The sequence below is a fragment of the Anas acuta genome, chromosome 18 (assembly GCF_963932015.1).
Source record: "Anas acuta chromosome 18, bAnaAcu1.1, whole genome shotgun sequence".
Taxonomy (NCBI): Eukaryota; Metazoa; Chordata; class Aves; order Anseriformes; family Anatidae; genus Anas; species Anas acuta.
The window spans coordinates 5305836-5328472 of NC_088996.1; positions in this window are offsets into that span (position 1 = coordinate 5305836).

The following is a 22637-nucleotide window of genomic DNA, read 5'->3' on the forward strand; positions in this document are numbered from 1 at the left end:
AAACTCGTGCATTTAATCTCCTGTCTCTTTCCCTCATCTCTTGCTCCTTTTGGCAAACGCAGAGCCATAAAGAAAGTTAACAAATTGGAAATCTGTCCGCAGCCTCCGAGTGAAAAGAGCAGTGAAATCTTTTGCCTTTTTTTCCCTTTTTTTTTTTTCTCTCTCTCTCTTTTTTTTTTTTTTTTTTTTTCTTCCTCTGGAAGAAAGAATTTGGGGAGGGGGTGAAAACCCCTTTTGAAGCCGCGGGACTGAGTGCTCCCTTTCTTATCAGATCAAGCAATAATTCCCAGTGACACCTATTGTGGCTAGTTAATGGAAAGCCATTAAAACTCCAGCTCAATACTTTCTCAGGAGAGATAGGGACTGTTCAATACCGTTCCCCAGGCAGGCAAAGAAATACCGAGGACCCGCTGACAGCGCGGAGCAGAAGTGCTGAGGCTGCAGCTTCTGCCACCAGCACCTGCGGGGGGGCTGGAGCATCCCCGGCCTGGGCACTGCTGCAGTCCAGCACCCAGATTTTCCGGAAAGGAGGTAAAAATAAAGTTAGGGAGGATGGGGAGAGCTGGAGGAGGATTTGGGGAGGGTTAGGTGTTTTTGTGGGGTGTGATCCCAAGTCATGGCCACGCAGTGCAGGTGCCAATGCTGCCTACAAGGGGGGACAAAATGCGTTGACGATGCCCCCACTGCCGAGTGCTGGCTTTGGAAAGCCAGGAGAAAAGGGGCTTGGAGCGTTCTGCCCCTGTCCTGATGACGGTGGAGGAAAGCAGCCAGGATCTGAACCCCGTCTCCCCGCAGAGCCGCCGCCAGCCTCTTCCTCTCCATCCCCCGGGGACCCCGCAGCCACCGCGCCAGCGCCTCTCACGTCTCACGTCCAGCTCCTGGTGGAGGCCAGAATGAAACAGTGGCTTATTTTTAGCTTCTGCTTGTTTAAGGAGAGCCACCAGACCTATCAGCCTTTCCATAAATACAAGCCCGAAGACAGGAAATAACAATCTGCCCTGATTTGGTTCCTTTCATCCGAGGATTCAAAGCATCCGACGGCATCTCTGAGAAATGAGTGAAGGCTTCGCAACTTGCATGAAAATACAACTATTTGTTGTTTTTTTTTTCTGCTGAGCTTTGCACTGCAGCCCCTCACTCCCCCAATTCCCCCAATTTCATGTCCTCAAGCCCTCTCCAAGGCATCTCTTGGCAAGTCAGCTCGGGAACGGGTGATGTTTCTGCATCTTGCCACGGCGCGCAGCTGGCTCGGTGTCATCGAGTGTGGGGGGTTTGTTTATTTAATCAATTAATGGAATTAATTAATTTTCATGAGAGTGAGGAGAAAAATAATAGGGACTGCCAGCAGTGTTGTTGGCTGACGTACTGGGTGCGGGGCGGTGGGAGCAGCTGCCTGATCTGCCACCTTGGTTTTATTTCGGCAAATAGGCCCCCTCCAGTTATAGGAGGGGGAAAAAAAAAAAAAAAAAAAAAAAAAAAAAAAAAAAAAAAAAAAAAAAAAGCAGCTTCTGAAGGCTAAATGAGGAGCCCTGCTGGATGTCCCCGCTGGTGGCCCTGCTCTTGGCAGTTTTTTGTCCTTAGGCAAGGAGAGGTGAGCCCTCTTCCCCCCCAGCTGTGGCTCTGGACCGGGTTGTAGAGCAAACCGTTCATAAAAGAAATGTGGGAGGCAGCACATTTCCACACTTAATTGACTCCACAGATTAATCCCAATTAAAAGCTGTAATTGGGATTACAGTGGTTAATCATCTTTCCACCCCGAGCAAGAGCCGCGCTATCTCCGTTAGCGTCACCAGGAAAGCCGGGGACGTGGCGTTACGCAGCCGCCGAGCACAGCCCCAGGGGAGCGGGGATCCCAAAAGGGGTCCTTGAGGTCTGGTCCCCTCGAGGTGCTGCTCCCAGGGTGGTGGTGGGCAGTGGATGGCACCCCAGGGCTGCACCGTCGGCTCTTTTTGTGACATTTTTCTGGCACGCTCTTTCTGAGCCTGTTAATTAAGCAGCGTCCTCCAGCGATGGCTTTGTCTCAGTGGGACCAAGGAGCACACCTCCCCTCCTTCTCTGCCGTTCCCTGTTGTTGGGGTCTTGGCCCCTCCAGACCCCAGAGACAGCTCAGGACCAAGCCCAGACCTGGCTCCAAAAGCGACATGAGTGAAACAGGGAAGAGAACACCCCTGTGTTGGGTGCCTGTGCCCAGGATGTATAAATACCCCAAAAACCCCAAACTTGCTGCAGCAGCCCCATGAATTGTTACCACCATCGTTTAGCAGCCTGAAAAATCCAGGCTGATGCTCCTTACTCCGCGGCTCAGCTTTACCCAAAGCTGCAGAGTTTTGTGCCGTGGATCTGGTGGGTGATGTGAAATGAAAGTGTGATTGGTGTGACACCGTTTTTCATCCTCCAGCCATCCCAAACGCAGCCAGTGCTTGGTGCTGCGCCACCCTGGCTCCTGCCATCCCGCTGGGTCTCTCTCTGCAATCCTAGATGTGATTTCGGCTGGTGTTTAGGAAAATGCCATTATAAGCGCCGCTGAACAGGCAAATAAAAACTCAAGGACCCCGGTGGTATTTTTAGTCCCCTCTCGGTGACTAGCTCAAAATCCTCCACAGGACTGTGAAATAAAATTAATCTGCATCTGCCATGCATCACTTTTACGAAGCTTGCCTCCTCCTGCAGCCGGAGGGATGCTCTAAGAGGCAGCTCCTTCCAGTCTGAGGGAGAGCCAAGTACCTGCCAGGCATCCGCAGCCACAGCTCCAGCCGCCAGCAGCAGGAAACCACCAGGGATGGGTGTGAGGGGGTGGCAGAAGGGTGAAAAATTGATGTTGTCTCCCTGTGAGTTAGGAGAGCATCCCCCGTGCTGGCAGCAGGCTTGGGTCCCGCATCCTCCCCGCGCAGGGAAGGCACTGGTTGTACTGGTTTGCTCACTGGGCAGAGCTGCTGAGGGAACTGGGGGGGGTCCCAAACTAGGGGGAGCTGCCATGGGAACTCCCCAGCATCATGATAGGGAGGGAAAAACCTCATTGCCATGGAAACTGAAGAGCCAGTTGAGCTGCCATGGAAACAAGTTGGGGACTTAGGGACCATCCTGCTGGGGCTGGACCTGTACGGAGGGGATGGTGCTGGTCCGTGGGGCATGGGATGGGATATGGGTGCTGGGGGGCGCAAACTGGAGTAAGGCAGACCCCAAACTGGTGGCTGAGCACTCCAAACCGGAGCAGCGTGGGCTGGTGGGGGAAAGGTCTGATGGATGCTCCTGGGCCACGCAGCTTGCTGATGCTCAGGACTGCAAATTGTGTAGAAATGTGAGCCTTGAAGTGGCCGAGGGTGGAAATGCAGCTGCCTCTGGGGAGAAATTACACGGAGACAGGGAGGGAAGAGCAGGGCCAGGCAGGGGCCAGCGGGGCCGGCAGGAGGGGCCGGGGGTGCCCTTGGCTTGGCAGCGGTGCCACGATGTGGATCGCACTGAACAGCTCTTCCTCCCCACCCTGAGCCAATAAAGCACCTCCTGTTTGGGTTCCGTGGTTGTTTGGCTTCCCAAAATAGTCACCAAAGGGCTCGGGGAAAACAAGGGAGGTCAAATTTTTGCAAGGGGAGGTGTCCTCGGCGGGACACCCTGGGGACACCCCGGGATGCCTCCGTGCGCTGCCAGGTGGGCACACAGGGCTCTGCCCGCTGTCGTGCCAACATCTCCAGCTGCTGGTTGCCTGCAGGAGCTTCCCTGGGGACAGGGGACAGTGGGGATGGGACATGCCCATTGGGCTGTCCTCCCACTGCCACCTCTGCAGGGCTGGGGATGTTCTGGCTCCAAATCCTGAGCCTGAACGTCTCTGTTATGGGATAAATTAATGGGGCAAGGATAGGAGCGCACAGCTCCTAGGAGGGAGGTGAGGAGGATTCCTCATAGCTGTGACCCTAAAAGCTCCTTTCTGCCCTCGTTGCCTGTTCCCAGGGCTCCCAGCATGGGGCAGGTGGGTGGGAGCAGCTGGAGCCTATAAAGGGCTGATAGGGGAAGTCATGGGGGAGCCCCAAAGCCTGGCTTCAAGAGGAGGGATGGTGTGGGGTCACAATGGCTGGCTCGGTGAGTTGGTCCTACAGGGATACAAGCGGTGGTTTGGGGTCCCTCATCCTGGGGTCTGGACCCTTCTGGATCCCAGACACAGCTCAGCACCAGCCCCAAGCTGAGCTGGGCTTGTAGGTGGGACCCCAGCTTTTGGGGGGCTGGTCCTCCTGCGTCTAGTCCCCAAAACCTGCCCCATGGAGCAGTGATGCCATCCACAGCCGGGCTCCGGCACGAGCAAAAGCGTTCCCTTCCCTCCTCCCCAGGGCTGAGCGCGGCTCTCGCGCTAACAGCAACCTCGGGATGCCCTTTAATTTTTAATGCTTCAATAAAACGGTAATTACAAACACTGCAGTTTGAGTTTTTAAGTAGGAAGTATTAACTTCCCAGGGTTTAATTATTCAACAGAAATTAATGAAAGCGGGGCTGGATCCTGCTTTTCCCTGGCGGGGCCAGCATCGCTCTCTTTGTGGGGACCAGGCAGGGACACGGGGGATCCAGGCTGGGACAGTGATGTGTTGGTGCTCCTTAGGGTGTACTTGGGGAAACTGAGGCACGGCACCTGGGGGGTGGCCGTGCCCCGGTCTGCAGGGGAACCTGCTAACCCCATGGCTTTGCTTTATGGGGCTTTGGGGAACCATAACCAAAATCCCTGGGGAGGCTTTGGTCTAGTTTTTAATTGGTCTTATGCCTTTAATTGCTTTTAATTTGGTCTGGCATGGTGTGGTTCGAAAGCAGCTGTGCTGGGGAATGGGGCTGTTAAGGTCAGGGGCGCTTTCAGGGCTATTCAAAAGCAGCAAAACAGTCGCTGTTCTGCCAAAAAGCGGGGATTTGGGCTGGCTGCTGCTCGACCTGGCATCGTCTCCCTGTCTTCTGATGGGGATCTGAGCTGGGAAGGTCCGGTCCCTGCACCGTGATGGCTATGGGGTGGGAAAGCATTGATGGGGGCAGAAGGGCTGGGGAGATGGGGGGAACCACTCCGTTAGGTCATCCAGGTAAGGGCAGGGACATCTCGCACCTCATCCCTCTGCCTGGCCCCACAAAGCCCCTTTCTCATGTGGACGGCAGCCCCATAAAGCATCCCCCCCTGAGCAGTGCAGCTGGGTGTCCCTATGGAGCCAGCCTGCAGCGACTGGCGCCTGTGGGGTCTCGGGGAAGCATGTTTGCTGGAAAAGCAAGTTGTTGCTGTTATTAATAGTTAATCTTAATAACTTCATTAATAAGCCGACCTGTCAGCTCGATTGCCTGCAATGAGGTGGAAAGAAAATACTGCTGGCCAGGGCTCCCTGCAGGATGGGGATGTCTGCTCCGGGGGCTTGCTGGGCGAGCACGTTCCCAGGTGGGTCCCCACTTGTGGGGCAGCAGTTCTGGTCCCCCCCCTTTGTGCCCCACTGTAACACGAATATTTTCTCATTCCCATTTTTTATGCAGGGCATCAGCAGTTCCCTGGATGGGAAAGATTCTCCTTGGGGTTCTGTCTGCTGGGCTGGAAATATCCCTCTTTTTGGCTTGAATTAGGAACATTGTGAGACAAGGGATGAGTTGAGGGACACAGTTAATCAGTTCTGACAGTGCTGGCCTGGGTGAGACCCTACTGGCTGCACGGGGGCGAGCGCACGGAGCTCTGCCACGAACCACTGGGGGCATCTTGTTTGGGTCTTACCTTGGATTTATCTTCTTTAGGTCATAAAGACAAGAAGTCATTCCAGAGCACTTTATTCCCCCCAAAAAAAAACAAAAACCTGCCACAGTGGGGTGGTTCGGAGTTGTCAAAACAATTTTCCACTGTTCCAAAATAATCTCTCAGCAGTGACCCAGATTTTACGAAGCACTCCAGCTTTCAAAGGGCAGGTAGTTTGAGTAGAAGACGGGTCTGCAAAATCTTTTAGGTTTACAAATCCCGTGCCTTGCCCCATTCCTGCAGGGTCTGTCGAAGCCTCCCAGCAAAGCATCTGTGCTGCTGTGGCATGAATCCCTGAGCTGGAGGAAATGGGAAGAGTTTGGTGGGGGTTGCTGCTGTTCCCTTCTGTATTTGATTAGTGGGTGGGGTGCTGGGGGCTGCGCATCCAGCGAGAGCAGTGCTGTGGTCCTGTCTGCCCGGTGCTGTGCTCCTGTGTCAGCCCAGCTCAGCTTGCTGTGTTTGTCCCCACTTTGAGAACTCCCAGTTGTTAATGACGGTGAATTAATGCTGCTGAGTCCTTGCGGCTGCTCAAGGTGGGGGGAGCTCTGTGAGCAAGTCCAAAAGCCCCAGAACTTGGTAATGGGGCAGGTGAGCAGGGATGTGAGGGCTCGGACGTGCACATCCCCACAGGACCTGCGTTAAGAGCTGAGCAGAGGGGAGCAGGGTGAGATGTGTCTCCTTGTGCCTGCAGAGCCCTCCGCTTCTTTTCTTGCTCATATTCTGGAGCTGAGCCATTCACAATCTGTTAATAGGATATTAAAAAAAAAAAAAAAAAAAAGCTTGATTCATATTTAGCTTATCTTAAATTTCATTTGACCTGATTAAAGCGCTGCTCGTGCTGCCTGCCTGGCACATGGTTTATTCATTTCCCTGTGTTCTGCTGGGGCACGGCGCTGGCTTCGCTCTCCGTGGAGGGACAGCAAGGATGTTGCTGGGGGGCAGCACCCAGCCCCTTCCTGCACGGGGCTCAGGCCCTGCTCTCACTTTCTTTAGATCCTGCCCTGAGCCCTGCTTTGGTTCCCAGTGATCCAAGTGTTATATGGCAGGCGGGGAGCGAGGGGAGAGTGGGGCCGGAGGGGGCTGAGCGCAGCCAAAGCTGCCCAGCAGCCGCTCCCCTGGGGGCATTTGATCTCACCCTGCTTCTGCAACCTGCTGGGCACACAGAGCCATGCGGGGAGCCTCAGGGGGATGCCAACAGCTCTGTGCTGAGGGTGAATGCCATGAAATCTTTTTTTCTGGGACTTTCTTGAGCCTCCTCCTCTGTGGCTCTCAGGGTAGGACCCAGCATGGTGCAGCAATGTCAGCGCACTTGTGAGCCTGCTGAAGGGGAGCCTGGTAGCACTCAGCTTCTGGCCCCACAGAACCCAGGAGAGAGTGAGGGGGTGACAGGCGATGCCCTTGGCATGGGGGCTGCCTCCCCAAACCCACAGCTTGCCCAGAGCCTGTGCAGCAGGCAGAGCAGTCCCAGAGCAGCATCTCCAGCCCTATGCAGGCAGGTAGGGAATATTCTCCTTTTCCTTGAAGATGCTGGGAAAAGGAGGCTCAGGTGACCCTGCAGTGCATGTGAGGTTTATTTTGCGATGTGCAGAGTAAAAGTGCAGGTGTCTGGCAGCCTGGGACCTGCCTTGTATGAATCCTGGCTCAGGAAACCTGCTCCATGCTGCAGCTCTCTGCAGCAGCCTGCGTGCTCCTGGCCACGCTGCTGCTGCTCACGGTCCCCATCTCAACAATTTCACGTGGATGCTGACTTGTTTATTTTTTGCCACTGAAGCATGACGTGGGAAAATGCTTGCCGCTTCCTTAGGTGGGTGATTTATGGCAAGGCAAAACGGGGCCCTGCGCTGCCTGACAAGCAGGGCTCAGCTCCGAGGGACAGCCCGTGTGAAGCAAGCAGGTAGGGATGCTCCACAAAGGCAGCAGAAGGAAACCTTTTCCCTTTGTGTTCTCCTTCCGCAGCCTCCTCAAAGCTTTGCAACCTGCCTGTCTGCCTAGTGTCGCCCAGGAGGTGCCAGGCACCTGTCCAAGGCTGGGCCAGCTCTCAGCACATCCCACGCGGCTGCCTTGGCGTGGGTGGCAAGCGGCCTTTAAAACCCAGGAGAAGGAGCATTTTCTTGGTGCTGTTTTACTCCAGCACTCTGGTGTAACGTGCTGTAATGCCAGCCTGGGCTGCTGTAGATAGACCCGGAGCTCTTCCTACAGGATGCCCTGGGAGGTGGGAGTGCAGGGAAGGACCCTGGAAGCCCGATGGGTGCCAAGGATGAATGGCATGGGTTGCTGATCCTGTTTCTAAATGGTTTCTCTGGGGCTTGTGCTTCTTCTGCAGAAATATTTGCACACACTGAGAGCCCCTGTGAGGGGCATTGGGCATGCCTGGAGCAGAACTGGGCGTTGCAGGTGTCTTTGAGACTGCGGTGACTTAAACAAGCTCCATCGTTAGAGATGCGCGCAGTGCTCAGCCCTCTAACTGAACAACACAGCTTGACCTGGGAGCATTAAGCCTGTGGGTGTACGGTGGAGAAAAAGGCACAGCTGTGGGAATGGGTTAAATGAGCACAGGAAAGATGTTGGGTGCATCTCTCAGGTTGCTTCACTGCCTTGCCCCACTGGGGAGCGGAATGCTGGTTGTGCTCCCCAGGCAGGAGACAGCCTGCAAGCAGTGAGGGCTTGTGCCCCTCTGCCAAAAAAATCCCACGGGGATGCGACCAGGGGAGGTTGCTCCAGGCTGCCCATGAAGGGAGCCGTTACCTCCTTCAAACAGGGAGGTGAAGGAGGAGAGAAACAAGCCGGATGAAAGCGGGGACTTTGCCAGCGCTGCCTTCTATTTATGATTTCACAAGGTCAACAATAATCCCCACAGCTACAAGCACATAAAAATTGATTCTTTCTTGAAAAGATTGATGGATTCTTGGTCAGGCCATTCTCTCTGATCTTGCTGCCCTCTGGACATTGCAGAAATTTATGAAGATGCTGCGCGTTCCCCTGCAGAGGACTAAATAGCTTCTCGAAAAGAGAGCAAATGCTTTCAGTTCAGACCTCGGGTCCTGGGCTGCTGCTGTAAATAAGAGCAAGGCTTCCTCCCCATGCAGCAAGTGAGCTGTGGGGCTTTTGTACCAAAGGTGAGCAGTCTTTGCTTTGCAGCCTGCTTGGCATGGGCCAGAGGTTGTGCCCCTGCTCCATTTCTCCACTGGGTGATGCCGGGGATCTGCTGATCCCAGCAGGGGATGTCACCTCCTAGCTTCTTCTCGCTGCTGCCCTGCTGGTGAGCTGCATGGACCCCTCAGGCCAAATTCTCCTTTGGTTTGTCCTGCACAGGTGCTTTCAGAGCAGAGAAGCAGGGACGAACATTTCTGGAGTCTCCAGCTGCTCACCAGCACTTCGCAAACAAGATCATCCCGTGGGCCCGCGTGTCAGCTGGAAGCCTCCTTCAATCTGTGTATTAAAAATAACCAGCTTTAAAGCCACAGCGTTCGAAACCGCTTTGTTTTCCGCAAGTGGCAGGAAGCTACCAAACAAAGCCCACTTATTTTTCACAGCTCCATCCCCACAGTTATTAAATCCTCAGCGCTATTGAATCCTGGAGAAGTTTGTGGGGCTGCGCGCAAGCAGCGCTCGCAAGCCATAATGTCCCTGTGAGTAGTGTGTGCTCTTTGTGTCTCCTTCCTGGTTAAAAAGCAGCTTAGGTGTGCTCAGAAGGCATTTCTTTGAGTTCAGCTGCATATCTTCGTCACAGTGAGCGTGTTATGTGAAATGCTGCCGTACAAAGGGCGATGCAGAACGGCGGGTTTGGGAGGTGAGGGGAGGGATGGTGGAGATGTGCCAGGAGAATCGATGCAGGGCTTTTTTTTTTTAACAGCTATGCATGTGTATTGAACAAAGCCCTTTAAAAGACTTTCAGAAAGCAGTGGGCTCCCTCTTGTAATGTGCTGGGGTTTATCACAAGACAAGGATGTGTGGAATTGCTGAGGGCTGGGCGCAGAGAGCGCTCAGCATTCATCCTCGTGGCGTTTCTCCGAATTGCAGCGCGAGGGTTCAGCTCCTCGAAGAGACAAAGCTGCTGCTGGTGCCACTCACAGCCTGGGGAAGGTCCTGCACACCCATCCCCGCTGCCCAGCTGTGCAGGGTTCCCTAAATCACGGTGTCTGTGCTGCCCTCAGGCACCCCTTGCATTGTGGCCGGAGGGATGTGTCCTACCTACCTGGCAATGGGCTCAGCTGGCAGCAGGGGATGGGTGGGAAGAGGAGCCCACTTTCGGCACAGAAAGGAGCAGAGCAGCTCGAGAGGAGCAAGATGAGAAACCAGGGAGCCTGGGCACAGCTGGCTGTGGTCTTTGTGTTTGGAGGTCAGGGTGGGAAACACTAATGCTGTGCTGATGTAGGTGTTGGAGCGGTGCTGGTTGGCACGGGGTGCCACGATGTCCCCAGCAGGCTGTCCTGCAGCAAGGGTCATCCTCTCCTGTCCCCAGGGACCCCCACACGTGGGTGAAGGGGAGGCAGTTGTCTCTATCCCTTCCTCGACCTAAATTTCAGCCACTTCGAAGCAGCACTGAGCTTTTTCCAGAAGGTCCTTGGAGCAGCGCTCACTCCGCAGCTGGTACCCGTATGGTTCCTCCAAGGACGGTGCCTTCACTCATTTTCAAGCTCTGCAGGGCTGCAGAGTGTGGACACATCCCCATGGGTGCTGTGCTGCCCTGGGCACGGTGCTCAGCCCTTGGCATCCTGCCCCAGAGCCAGGCTGGACCAGCAGACGAGCTTCTTCCTGGCTGCCTTCATCCCCTGGTAGCCGCCCCGCTGCGCCTCTGCTCGTACAAAACAAAATCCTGCACAGATCCTTCAGAACAAAGCTGCTTCCCAGAGGGATTTTGATCAATGTCACACCCAGGCTGGTGATGTCTGCTCTGGATCCTGGTGTATCCCAACACCCAAAATCCCACATTTTCATCTGCTGTCCGGGAGAGGTTCTTGCAGCAGTGGGCAGAGGTGGCGAAAGCTGCTCCACGCTCCCTGCCAGCCTTCAAACTGGCTCTTGGTCGCCGTTTAACCTCCTCCTCCTCCTTCCTATGGGTGGGTAAACAGAAAAGCTATTTTCTCCTTCACCTCCAGCCCTGGCTCCCTGCTCTGCGGCTGCCAGATGGCTGCGAGTGAAGGCTTCTGTGCCCGGCTCTCCTGCCAGCATGTCACGACCACTTGGCTGCGTACGGAGGAGATGCTGCTTCCATCCATCTCGAGTGCTTTGTACCGTCTGCAGCAGGAGCCCGCAGCTCGAGGTGCTGCCTGTGCAGGCTGTGTCCTTTGTCATCTGAAAATTAAAAGAAGAAAAAAAAGTGCCGAATCAAAGGCAACAGGGGTGTGTAAATGTGCTGCCCTCGTGCCGTGAAGCCGGGGTGCTGCTCTGCAGCAGGGCTCTCTTTACCTTCCCCTTCACTTTTTCATGTTCCTTGGCCAGTGTTGAGAGCAGCCTGGCAGTTTTGAGCATTGGTTTTTCTTCTGGCTTTTTTTTTTCCAACAGCTGGAGCCCAGCTCTAGCTCTGCAAGCAGCAGAGGAGCTGGTTTGGTGCCACAGAGGGGTTAAAGGACATGTCCATGCTGATGTCCCAGCTTTAAGGAAAGCCAGGGATGCTACAGGAGATATCTGTGGCTGTACACATGGTGATGGCAGGGACAACCCAAAGGGGGTTAAATCCACATCCTAGGGTCTGCTCTGTTTTGGCTTTGCACTTCCAGGAGCTGCACCAATGCTTCCTCCTTGCAGCCCCCATCAGGGCTTGGCACAGAGGCAGAGCCTGGTTTCAGCACCGCCGATCCCCTGAGGTTTGTTTCTCATTGCTCAGCATAGAGGAAGAGGCCAGAAGGGGCCTGGGATGGACCCATCACGGGTGGGAAACCAAAACTCTGCTGGTGTCACAAGCAAAAGCTGAATCCGCTCCGCTGATTTCCCAGGTGAGACCTCTGCCAACATTTAAGAGGGATAAACGAGGTGACCTGGATAATTACGGGCCTGTCAGCTCTGCTTCGATCCCGCGCAGGCTGATCGAGTGGCTGACGTGGGAATTGATTAATAAAGAATTAAAAGCGAGTAACATCAGTAAATGAAAGTAACGGCGCTAATGTCTATCAACAGGTGTAGAGACGGTTGGCTTTGCAAAAGCAGCTCTTTGGTACAAAGCTGGCTGGGTTGGAGGGAGCGGGTGTTTGCGTACCCCTGGTTTTGGCCATGTCCCACCGCCTGTGGGGCTCTGTTGGCTCAGTCCAAGCCCAAAGTGGAGAGCAGCACCAGGAAAGCCAGGTGCTGTGTGTCTGGGCATCGGCAAACAGCAGGCAGGAGTGTCTGTGCCCCGTCCATCCCATCACTGCATGGCCCCCGGCTCCTTCTGGGCTCCTCCCAGCCGGCGAGGGGTGTCAGCATCCATGCAGGATCCGTCCCCGAGCTGGCTGCGGTGCTCGCCTCTTTTTTCCAGTTGCCATAGGAACAGACGAAGGCCTCTAAAGCATCGCGGTGGGGTGCACGTCTAGGTCATGCTGTGGAGCAGGCAACCATTTTATAGTGATAATAAATTCAGGGAATTGGGAATTTGGCCGAAGTAGCACGCAAGAAAAGGACTTGAAAAGGCAGAATGGAGATAAATGAACAAAAATAATTCCATGACAAATGGCCATACTCTGCGCCAGACCTAAATGAAATCCTTCTCCAGAGTTCAGGCAAGAGGGTACGGGAACACAGATTGTAAGGGATGATCTGTCCTCGGAGCATGAGGACGGAAAGGCAAAGGCAGCACCTTAAAGTGTTTAGGGACTATTGGATTTCAAAAACCTTCATTATCTCTGGTCCCCACTGCCTGGATGCGAATTGCTGCTGGCCAAGGATTTACCATCCCTCCGTCTGCGTGACAGGAGCAGGAGAGGCACCAAATCCTCGGAGAGGAGAGCTGGCCGAGCAGAGCTGGCCATTTGGAGGTCACTGAAAATCTGCTGGAAACGTGTGGACACGGAGGAGCTGCTGGGCTGGAGCAGCCACGGGGAGATCTGCGGATCCACTCCGGCATGGAGACCCTGAAGATCTCCTACAGCAACACAGGGCTGGGGGGCTGGGCGCTTCCCCTGGATTTTGGGGAGCTTCTGGGTGGGCTGGTGTCAGCAGAAGGCCGATTTCAGAATCACTTGTCCCTGTGCTCGTGTTCTCCTGCTGCGTGGTGTGAAGATCTGCTGCTCCAGCAGCTGAGGACACCGAGCCTGCTCAGGATCCCCTCCTGAACGTGGGTGAATTTATTTCATTTACTGCACAACCTATGCACCGTGCAACATCTTTCCTGCTCCTTTTCCTATGCCTGGTGAAGGAAAAACAAACTCTTGGCCAAAATCCTCTCTGTCAGCCGCCCAGAGCCTGTCCCCACGGTGTCTGCCCACCGGTGCCACGCGTAAACACGTGGGAGATGGTGGCGGGTCCCGAGCTGGCATCCCTCGCTGCAGTGTCCTCATGTGCCCTACTGCCTTTGAGGGGGGTGAAAAGGGGGCGAAACCAGACAGATTGGGCAATCTCTGTGTTTTCCCAGCCCTGGGAGCGCTAACGAAGGCAGCCAGGCTGTGGATGCGTGCGGGCGAGCTGCTGGCACGGCGCAGGGAGCTTAACGAAGCCTGCGCGGACGTCTCCCTCCTGAGCCCCTGCTCTGTCCTTCCCCTAATTGCGCTGGGGTTTGAAACGCGACTTAAATCACCGTGTCCTGTTGGCTTCGAGAAGCAGAATTTCTCATGCTGATTTAATCACCTCATTATGTCAAACAAGTTAGAGTTATTTTGAGGCTGGCTAATAGGTGCCAATTTATACCCCTTGGCAGCGCGGGGCTGTGCTCAACCCTACCACTTGTTTGTTGGCGAGACAAAGAAAGCCTGGAGCTGGCTGCTTTCTAGGGTAGACACAGCTCACCCGGGACCCGGGGCATCTGTTGCTGGTGCTTTGCAACCCCTCTTCTTGCCACGGACTTTTTTTTTTTTTTCCCCGATTGCTCCTTGTTTGGTTTAATGAGGCGGTGGTAGGAACTCGGAAATTACTGAGCTGGGACGTGGCCAGAGCTGGAGATGGGCACTGAAATGAGGCACCACGCACGGCATGGCAGCTATCCTGTGTGGGCTCGGAGCTTCTCCTCTCCCTGGGGATGGAGAGGGGATGAAGGCCAGCAGCATTTGATGAGGAGTAAGAAGGGGCTGGCTTGCAGGAGGCTGGGGTTGTTTCCCTGCTAGTTTGTGCAATGTCCTTTGGGCTGTGCCAGTTTCTAAAGCTCTGGGTTCACAGAAAAGCAGGATTTCATCCCAGCATCATTGGTTTTGCACATTTCCTTCCCAAGACCCCACTCTGCAGCCTGCTGAGGTCTGGGGGTTTGAGCCTGCTCCTTTTCCATTGCCTCCCTGCTTCCTCCCAGCCGGCTCAGCTTTGGGTATTTTGCTCTACCAACAAACTGGGGAGGGCAAACGAGGCAAGCCCCCGGGTGGGCTGCTTCCCTCCCCAGCCTCACCGCAGCCCTAGAGAAGTTACAAAGAGCTGAGACTTGTCAGGGTGATAAATCTTGAGCTAATTCCTCCCCTGGGGCTTCCCTCTGTGGGAGCTGCAGACCCTCGAGCATCATCTTGCTCCATCCAAAATGACATTTGCTGGAGGCAGCTCAAGAGCTGGAGGAAGAGCCGGAGGCTGCTGGTGCTGAGGGCTGGCTCCTGGCACGCACGGTGCAGCACAGACTCATCCACAGCCTGAGCTGATCCTTTTTTTTTTATTTTATTTTTTTTCCCGCTATGAAGGTCTGAACTGGAAGGAGACGCTCTGATGTTTGCTGCCCATCCTGGGGATGCGTTGGAATCCAAGGGTGGAGAATTCCAGGTGAGGCAGCTCTGCTGGGTGTGGGGAACCAGGACAGGATGCGCCCCTTCCTCAGGTGTCAGACGAAAGCAGGGGCAGCCAGACCTGCTGCACACAGGCTGGTGCTCCCCTCCTGCAGCCAGCCTGGCCAGAGGAAGGCAGATGTTGCTCCCAGAGGCCATCACTGAACAGTTTGGGTTGGAAGAGACCTTATAAAACACCTGGTTCCAACCCCTGCCATGGGCAGAGATGCCACCCACCAGAGCAGGTTGCCCAAGGTGTTTTTAAATGAAGATTGTTTTAGGATTTCTCTCTAACAAGGGCTCAGACAGAGACCCAGAGCTGCTGACAGCTCCTCTGACCCCACAGACAGACAGACCAGGCTGCTCCCAGCCAGGGGAAGTTTCCTGCCGCTGGCACCCGAGCCGTTTCCTTGGGATGGGGATGGGGATGGGGATGGGGAAGGGGAAGGGATCTGTTTGCTCTGCTCCAGGTTTTGCTTTGTTCTTGAAAGCCTCTCCAGCTGCACAGAAAGCCTGCCGCTATTTTGAGGTCCCTCTCCTTCGCCGTCATCCCCAGAGGCTTCTAGCTGAGCAGCAGAATAGAAAACGACAGATTATTGCTGCATCTTGCCGAGCCTCTCTCCTCCACATAAAAGAAAGAGGGTCGATTTTGCTCAGGAGCGGGGCCGCGTGTTTTGGAAGAGTCAGGGCAGGAGATGCCAGGAAGGAATCACGATTTTCCTACCCCGGCATCTTCCCAGGATGCTGCCCTTAGCCAGGGGAAAGCTGTAGGGCTGTGCCCCTGCCCTTCCTCTGAGCTGCCCCAGGTCCTGCCAAAATCCCAAATGGGCTCCACAGGTGTTTCCTACCAAATCCCAAAAGTCTGAGTGTCCTGGAGGGCAATGTGAGGGACTACGAGCACTGGGTGTAGATGGGGAAACCCTCCCTGTCCCCTGGGTGTTGGGGACTGGTGCTGCTGCGGGGCTGAGCAAGCCCTGAGCACCCCAGGCTCTGTCCAGCACCCTGGAAGCGAAGGCAGCAGCAAGGGGGCTCCCATCCCCTGCCCCTATTCCCACGACGGGCTGATGGATGGGAAGCAGCTGCCCCTTTTCCCATGTCCACCTTGTAGGATGCCTACCTGGGAGCATCCCGTGGGTGCTTCCCTACAGACGAGGTATGATCCTGCCCTTTGGATGTGATGGAAGCCGTGGAGAGGGGACACATTTGGTGGCTTCCCAGGGCAGGGGCTGCCACCCGCCACGGCCACGTGTCCCCCAGCCCAAACCCACCCCGGGGGGGAAGGGTTTTAATCACGGTTTAAGTCAGTAAACCAGAAAGCCTGATTTAAATGATCACTTTCAATCTTGTTTCTCATTTGTACAATTTAATTATTTCCTGAATGCAATTCCTCTCGGTTGGCAACCATTAATCTGCAGTTTTCCTTCTTTTACACGACGTTTGGCAACACTATTTTTTTTTAAAGCTAAACAGAGAAAACTGTGTTTGCAAGTTTACTTAAGCAATTATCCAGCTTAATGTATATTTACGGGGATTCTTCATTTTCACTTTTTATGGTGTTATAATATAGGGAATGATGCATCGCGTTTTTATGAGCTGATTATTAATTTTGGACTCACAACTTGCGTCATGGCCTATTTGGATGGAAATTGGTTTTCAATTTAAAACACCTAAAAACCAGCATCAAAAATGTTTTTTATTAGTTAAATAAAACCATTTAAAATGTGCTAGCTATCGACAAAAATATAAGCTTATCTGAGCACGCATTTAAAGCTGATTCCCTAAACAAGATAAGTGCTATCTGCAACGAGGGAGTCGAGCTCTTTGTTCTGAATTTTCATATTCTGGATGGTTTCAAAATTAATGTATTACTTTGGTTTTACTTGCAGGTGGAGAAGGGAAAATGAGGTTTTCCATTTTATTCTCATCCCTAATTCCAGTGGCTTGGTTGGTGGGACTAAATCAGTGGGGAGTGTGGATGCAGAGTTGTTTTGTTGGTGGTTTTGGGGGCAGTGGTGCTGGCTGGGGCTGGCTGACAGCACCACAAAGCTCCTGGTGCTGAGCCAGAGCCCCCCAGCACCTCCCAGGTTTTGGCTTCTTCGCCGTGCCAACAGCCAGCACATGCTGCTCGGTGTCTTTATGCAAGTCCCTTAAATGCCAGTGGTTTAAGTGGCAGCATGACATTTCTCGGTGTTTTTCAGGGAAGTGGGTAACCAGAAAGTCCCAGTGGGCTGGGACTGGGAAGGATGTGCTGTGTGGGGACAGGGACCCACTCTGATGGGCATGTCCCCATTTGGGCAGCAGCAGGTGTCACCGAGCTGCCTGGATGTGACCATGGACATGTGCAGGGCTGCCTGCCTCCCCAGGCACCAAATCCCTTCCCAGTGCACCGCCCTGCAAAACCAGGGGGCAAACACACAATCCCTTCCCTGGGCAGCCCTGGCAGAAGTAAAAGAAGCTGTGGCACCCAGCTGAGCTGTTTTGCAGCAAAATACCCCATTTCCAGGGACGGTCCTGGTGGAGGAACCCCTGGAAAGCTGCGTTTTGAGCAAAAGTGCCCTTTGTTTTGCCCGGAGCTGCAGCTGATGCTCCACTGCAGCCCCGCTGGCCTTTCCCCTTGTGCACAAACCCAATATTACAGAGCAAGAGCTACAGCTGGTGGGCAGGCAGGCAGCTCTCCAGCCCATAATCTCTCCCGACACTGAAATTATTATTATTTGCCTTGCCACGGCATCGAGTCCGGTCCATAACTTGTCTCTCTCCTTCCTAGCAAGGGTAATTTTTTCCTATTTGCAGGTCCTGTCTGACAGTAATTGGCCGCCGCTGCCTGGCTGCTGTTTTCGCTTTAACAATACCGCACCGAATAAATGGCCCCGTGTTGCTATCAGCAGCTTTCTGCACCCGGCGTGGGTTATTTTATCTCATGGAAAGGAATTCTGCAGATGGCACAAAAAGCTGGACAGCGCTGCCCTACCAAAACCAGGGAATTATTAGCACCGAGCTAATGAAAACCTGCTGTCGGTGGGGAAGCTCTCAGCCTTTTGGAGAGCTCGGGCAGGTCTGTGGATTCCCACCCAAAAGGCAGCAGAGCTGAGGAATTATTTGGCATTTCCAGGGTCTGCAGCTCCTCTGAGCACAGCGACCAAGGACCCGCACCGGTCCCCGTCTCATCCCGAGGCCGTCTGGGGAGCATCCTATGGGGCTGGGCAGAGATGCACCACCTGCCTTCATCCCTGAGCATCACTCAGAAAAAAATAAAAATAAAAATAAAAATAAAAATAAAAAGGGAGAAAAAAAAAAGAAATAAACCATGAAAAAAAAAAAATGCACCCAAATCCTTCACTCCGGCGCTTTCACGTCTCCAGCAATTGGCAACAGTTTAACGTGTATATATCACTAACGCAGCTTTATGAGCTCCGGTCCCACTGGCATCATTTTTTTTAAAACCCTTTTCCAGTGTAATTGCTGTTTGTTTTGTCATTTCTCAGTGGACAATTACAGTTCAAAAACAAGAGAGCCTTTGAAGATCGCGAGCAGAGTCTGCGAGCTTCATTAACACGCTTTTAATACGCTGTGGAAACGCACTTGAACTTACCTGCCTGAGGCCTCAGACAGAAAAATCTGGCTTTGCAAAGCACCGATTATTTGATCTATTTAAAATACTTCCACTATTAGCCTGGTCTCCTGGATACATTTCAACGTCAGCAGTTTGGGAGGCTGAAATAGCTCCTCTAGGTCATTCAAAAGAAAAAAGAAAAAGAAAAATCTTCTGCCATTCTCTAATTCCTAGGAACTGGAGCCTCGGCATGGTGAATACCACTACTGTGAATGGCACGTGGCCTCTTTCTGACACCTTCTTGTGACCAGTTTTGGGAATAAAGCAATAGGAAGAATAGAAAGAGGTTTGGGTTCATGGCGCTTCCCCAGACGAGCAGGCAAGGCGCACCACCGAGCCTCTCAGGCACTTTGCAGACACTGAATTTGGTGTGACAAGTAAGAGGAGGTGTTTAAGAAAAAGGAAAAGGAAAAAAAGAAAAAGAGGTTTCCTGGATAGTTCGATTTCCCTATTCCTAGTGTAGGAGAGAGTTTGTAGGAGAGTTTCCACCTGGGCGTGGAAACGTCTCCTCTCCTTTGCGTTTGGTGGCTGGGTAGGGGCTGGCCAGGGGATGCCCATGGGCTGCAGCTGAGCAGCTCACAGGGGAAGCCCAGCTGTGAGTGATCCCCGAGCCATTCCTCCCATTTGCTTTTCATTTCCTTACCTTCCTTAAGCCCCGACTGACCCAGAGCAGGTCCCCGGCGATGCAGGCTCACCGGCGGCTGGCTGCGTGCAGCTGGGGCTGCTCTGAATACACAACACGGGGCCAAGGGGAGCAGCCACGGGGCTGGGGGCTCTCGGCACCGCCCTGGGGTGCTCCGATGCTGCCGAGCAGAATCAGGTCCCTCCTGGCAGAGCTGAGCAGCACAACCACTAAGAGGGACAGTAGTACTCTGCTTCTATCACTTATTAGGACAAAAATGTGCGCCCGAGGCATAGTTAGGTGGTTTATTGCTCATCAGCTCTTCTTAAGTCCATCATTAGTGAATAAATGTGTTTGCTGACAGCAGCTGGGGCTGCTGCAAGAGCCGGGCTGGGAAGCACCCGCAGGTACCCGGCCTCTGCCTCATCCTGTCCTGCTGTGTCCTGTCCTGCCTTGTCCCATCCCTCCTCCTGCTGTGTGGCATCTGCTGATCCCATCCTGCTGATCCCATCCCACTGCAGCCCTTCCTGCTTTAATACACCCCCCTGCATCCTATCCCACTGTTCCTATCCTGTTAATCACATCCTGCTGCGTCCTGTCCCCCATCCCATCCCATCCCCATCCCATCCCATCCCATCCCATCCCATCCCATCCCATCCCATCCCATCCCATCCCATCCCATCCCATCCCATCCCATCCCATCCCATCCCCCTGTCCATGCTGCCTGGGTGTTCCGGAGCTCAGAGGGAGCAGAGGTGCCCGGGGCTGGAGCAGGGCAGGCAGCAGCACCTCCCCAGGGTGCCGGGCTGTCTTGTTTTCCATTTCTGCAGGCAGAGCTGTTGAAAAATGCAGGAGATGCCCCAGGCAACCTGAACTCTGCATCAACAGTTTTAGCCCTGAGTTTCCCACTTGTTGTTGCTGTTTTCTTTAGCAGAGAAGAGATGTGCTTTTGGAGAGAAAATCTCCAGCAGAGATCGCACGGCTCTGCAAGCAGAGGAGCTGCCTCAGTGCTTTGGGTGCTTTGCCCTAGATTTTACAGCATTAATGTCCCACAGCCGCAGCGATTCCCCCAAAACCTTTCTCGAGGACAGGGCTTGGAAGCCGTTGAGCCCTGTGGTGTGGGCACTTGCTTTGGGCAGTTTTTGTTGGGGTTTGGGCAGGGTTCAAGAGTGTGCAGCTCCCCCAGGGCTCGGTGGCAGGATGGATTTCTGAAAAGGCAGCAGGGGCTGTGCCTGTGTCAAGCAAGTGCCTATTGCTTTTGTAAAACCTGTTGTAGGAGGGGGAGATGACCATAACTTGGGAACCTTTTGTTCTAGCAACTCCAGACGTGGTCCCCAAAATCACCCACCACTCCGCCGAGATCTAGAAAAGGTCAGGATGCACTAAATACTCCAACAATGAGGTTTAAAGTAGAAAAATAAAAATAAAAAAATACAAAATAAAATGCCACAACCCTGTTCATGTTGTCACGCTGACCTCCAGCCCCCATTGGGTGCTCAGAAGGCAAAAATTATTTGTATTAATGCTGCAGGCATGGCTCTGGACCTCTGTCCCAAGGCAAAGGGCTTTTCCCAAAGAAAATAAGACCTTTTTTTCCTGCTGTGCCAACAGGGGCAATGCCCTGGAGCAGGGAGGGGTTTGTCCATGACCCCAGAGAAGTGGGGAGGAGCGGGGGGATGATGCACCCAGGACAACCTGGGAAAATAGGGGTGCAGCAGCCCGCTGCTGTTCAGCCACCCTTTTAAACCTAAAAATGCCTCCTCCAGCCAGCCTGGTGAGGCTCAGGAGACTGTGTCTAACAGGGAGGCAAGCAGCCCTGGAATTATGGCGCAGTAATTGCTTGGTACTTAAAGTCCAGGTCTAGAAGATCTCCAAGTAATAACTCATCGGAAAGATATTGAGCTCTCATCACAAAGAGGAAATATGGTCTCTAAACAGGCAGCTAATGGCATGCCATTTATCTGATGGCAAATCAGCCACGTTCATTACTCTCTGCAGCACAGCCAGAAAGAGAAATACGGAATTAGCTGAGCCGGAGGAGAGCGGGAAGCAGGGAAGGATGCGTTTCCTTACGGCGCTTCTCCAAGGGCATCTCCTGGAACCTGTGCCAAGGGTGATGGCAGAGCGCTCCCTGAGCCCGAGAACACAGCTGGGGACAGCGAGGAGCAGGATAAGGGGTGCAGCTGGGGGCTCCAAGGGCTGGGAGGTGCTGGTGGGTGCACCCAGGGAGCTGCCAGCGGCTGGGGAAGCCTCTTGGCGAGCATCTTCCTGCCCGCGGGCAACAGAAACGCACTCCAGTACAATTTTCACACCATTCAGAGCTCTTCCTGAGAAAATCCCTAGCATTATTCAAGGAAACGCTAGGACTGGGGGAATTTTTATTGTTTTTGTTCCCCTCTGCCAGCAGTGCAGCTCTGGGAGCGAACAAAGACCAGATAGGCTTTTATCCCTTTCCAGCCCCTGCCCGTCGCCGTACCGAGGCTTTGAACGCCTTAGCGCTTCCTCTGCTTTATAGCTTCCTTCCACCCCACTTCTTCTGCTCTCTTCCAGGTATTTCTGGCAGAGGAAATGCCTTTCTGGCTGCCCCGGGCTGTGTCTAGGAGATGGGCAGCGCTGTCCAGCCCATGGGGAGCTGGGTGCCCGCCTGGGTTGGGTTTGCAGCGATGCCAGGCTGAGCACCCCCAGCCACGGGGACATGACCCCCGTCTGTCATCCTTGACATAAACCTAAACCCCGTCTCATCCCTGCGTTTTGTAGGATCTGTGCTTTTCCCCTGCAGTCCTGAGTCATGCAGAAACATCAGAAGCAGGCGGGGAGGAGGGGGCACCTGCAAAACATCCCAAAAACACCCATGGGGACAGACAGACAGCGGACACGTCCCCTTTTGCCTCGGGGTGATGCTCGGGGCTTGAGCAGAGCTGAGCTCACCAGGATGGTTGGGAACGATCCCTGCTCGTGCCACCAGCCCCTGCTCCCCCCACTCACGTAGCCCCCAGCGCAGCAGCCTCCCGAGGGCTTCGCAGCGCACCCGGGCCGTGCGCACCGAAAGGAAAAAAGCCTCGCTAATTATAGTTTGCATTTCTGTGCGCAGGAGAGCGAGGGCTTTCATGGAGAGAGGCTCCTTCATCAATTAATAATCCTTCGTCTCGGAGTTTCGGAGGAAGATGGGGAGAAAGCGGCAGCGGTTTTAATGCTTAATGTGCCTTTTCTAGGGAAACAGGGGCACGCGGTGGCCTTGGTGAGCGTGGCTGAGGCTGCTGTTGGTTTTGCCTCCTGTTTTCTGCTGGCCAAGGGGAAGTTATGAAGCCCTGAAATAACCTTGCTTTTTTTGGGGGGGGGGGGGGGGCTGCTTCAAAGAGCAGGGTTTCCTTTGAGCATTACTAAGAATGATCTAGAAACGATGCGCGATTATTTCCTCTTAGTCACCTACAGACTGCACCAGCCATCGCTCCGTGCTGGCCACCAGTCACAAATATTTGTCACTTAATGGGACTCGAGATACGGCCACAGTCCTAAGCCACCACCACCGGGACCAGAACCAGTCCCCAGGACATCCCCACCGGGTCGCAGAGCTGGGAACCCCTCCACGAGATGACATTTGGGGCTGCCAAGGAGCCCCCCCGAGGCTTCAGCATCCCCCAGCAGAGCCCCCCCAGCTGTCACCCCCAGCTGAGCACCCCGCGGGGTGCCCAGCCTGGCGCTCATGCCATGCACACGCTGGGAACAGTCATTTGCGAAGTGTGTGCCAAGCCAGGAGCATCACGGATAAATCACTCATAACTGGAAGGCAGTAATAACAGGAGC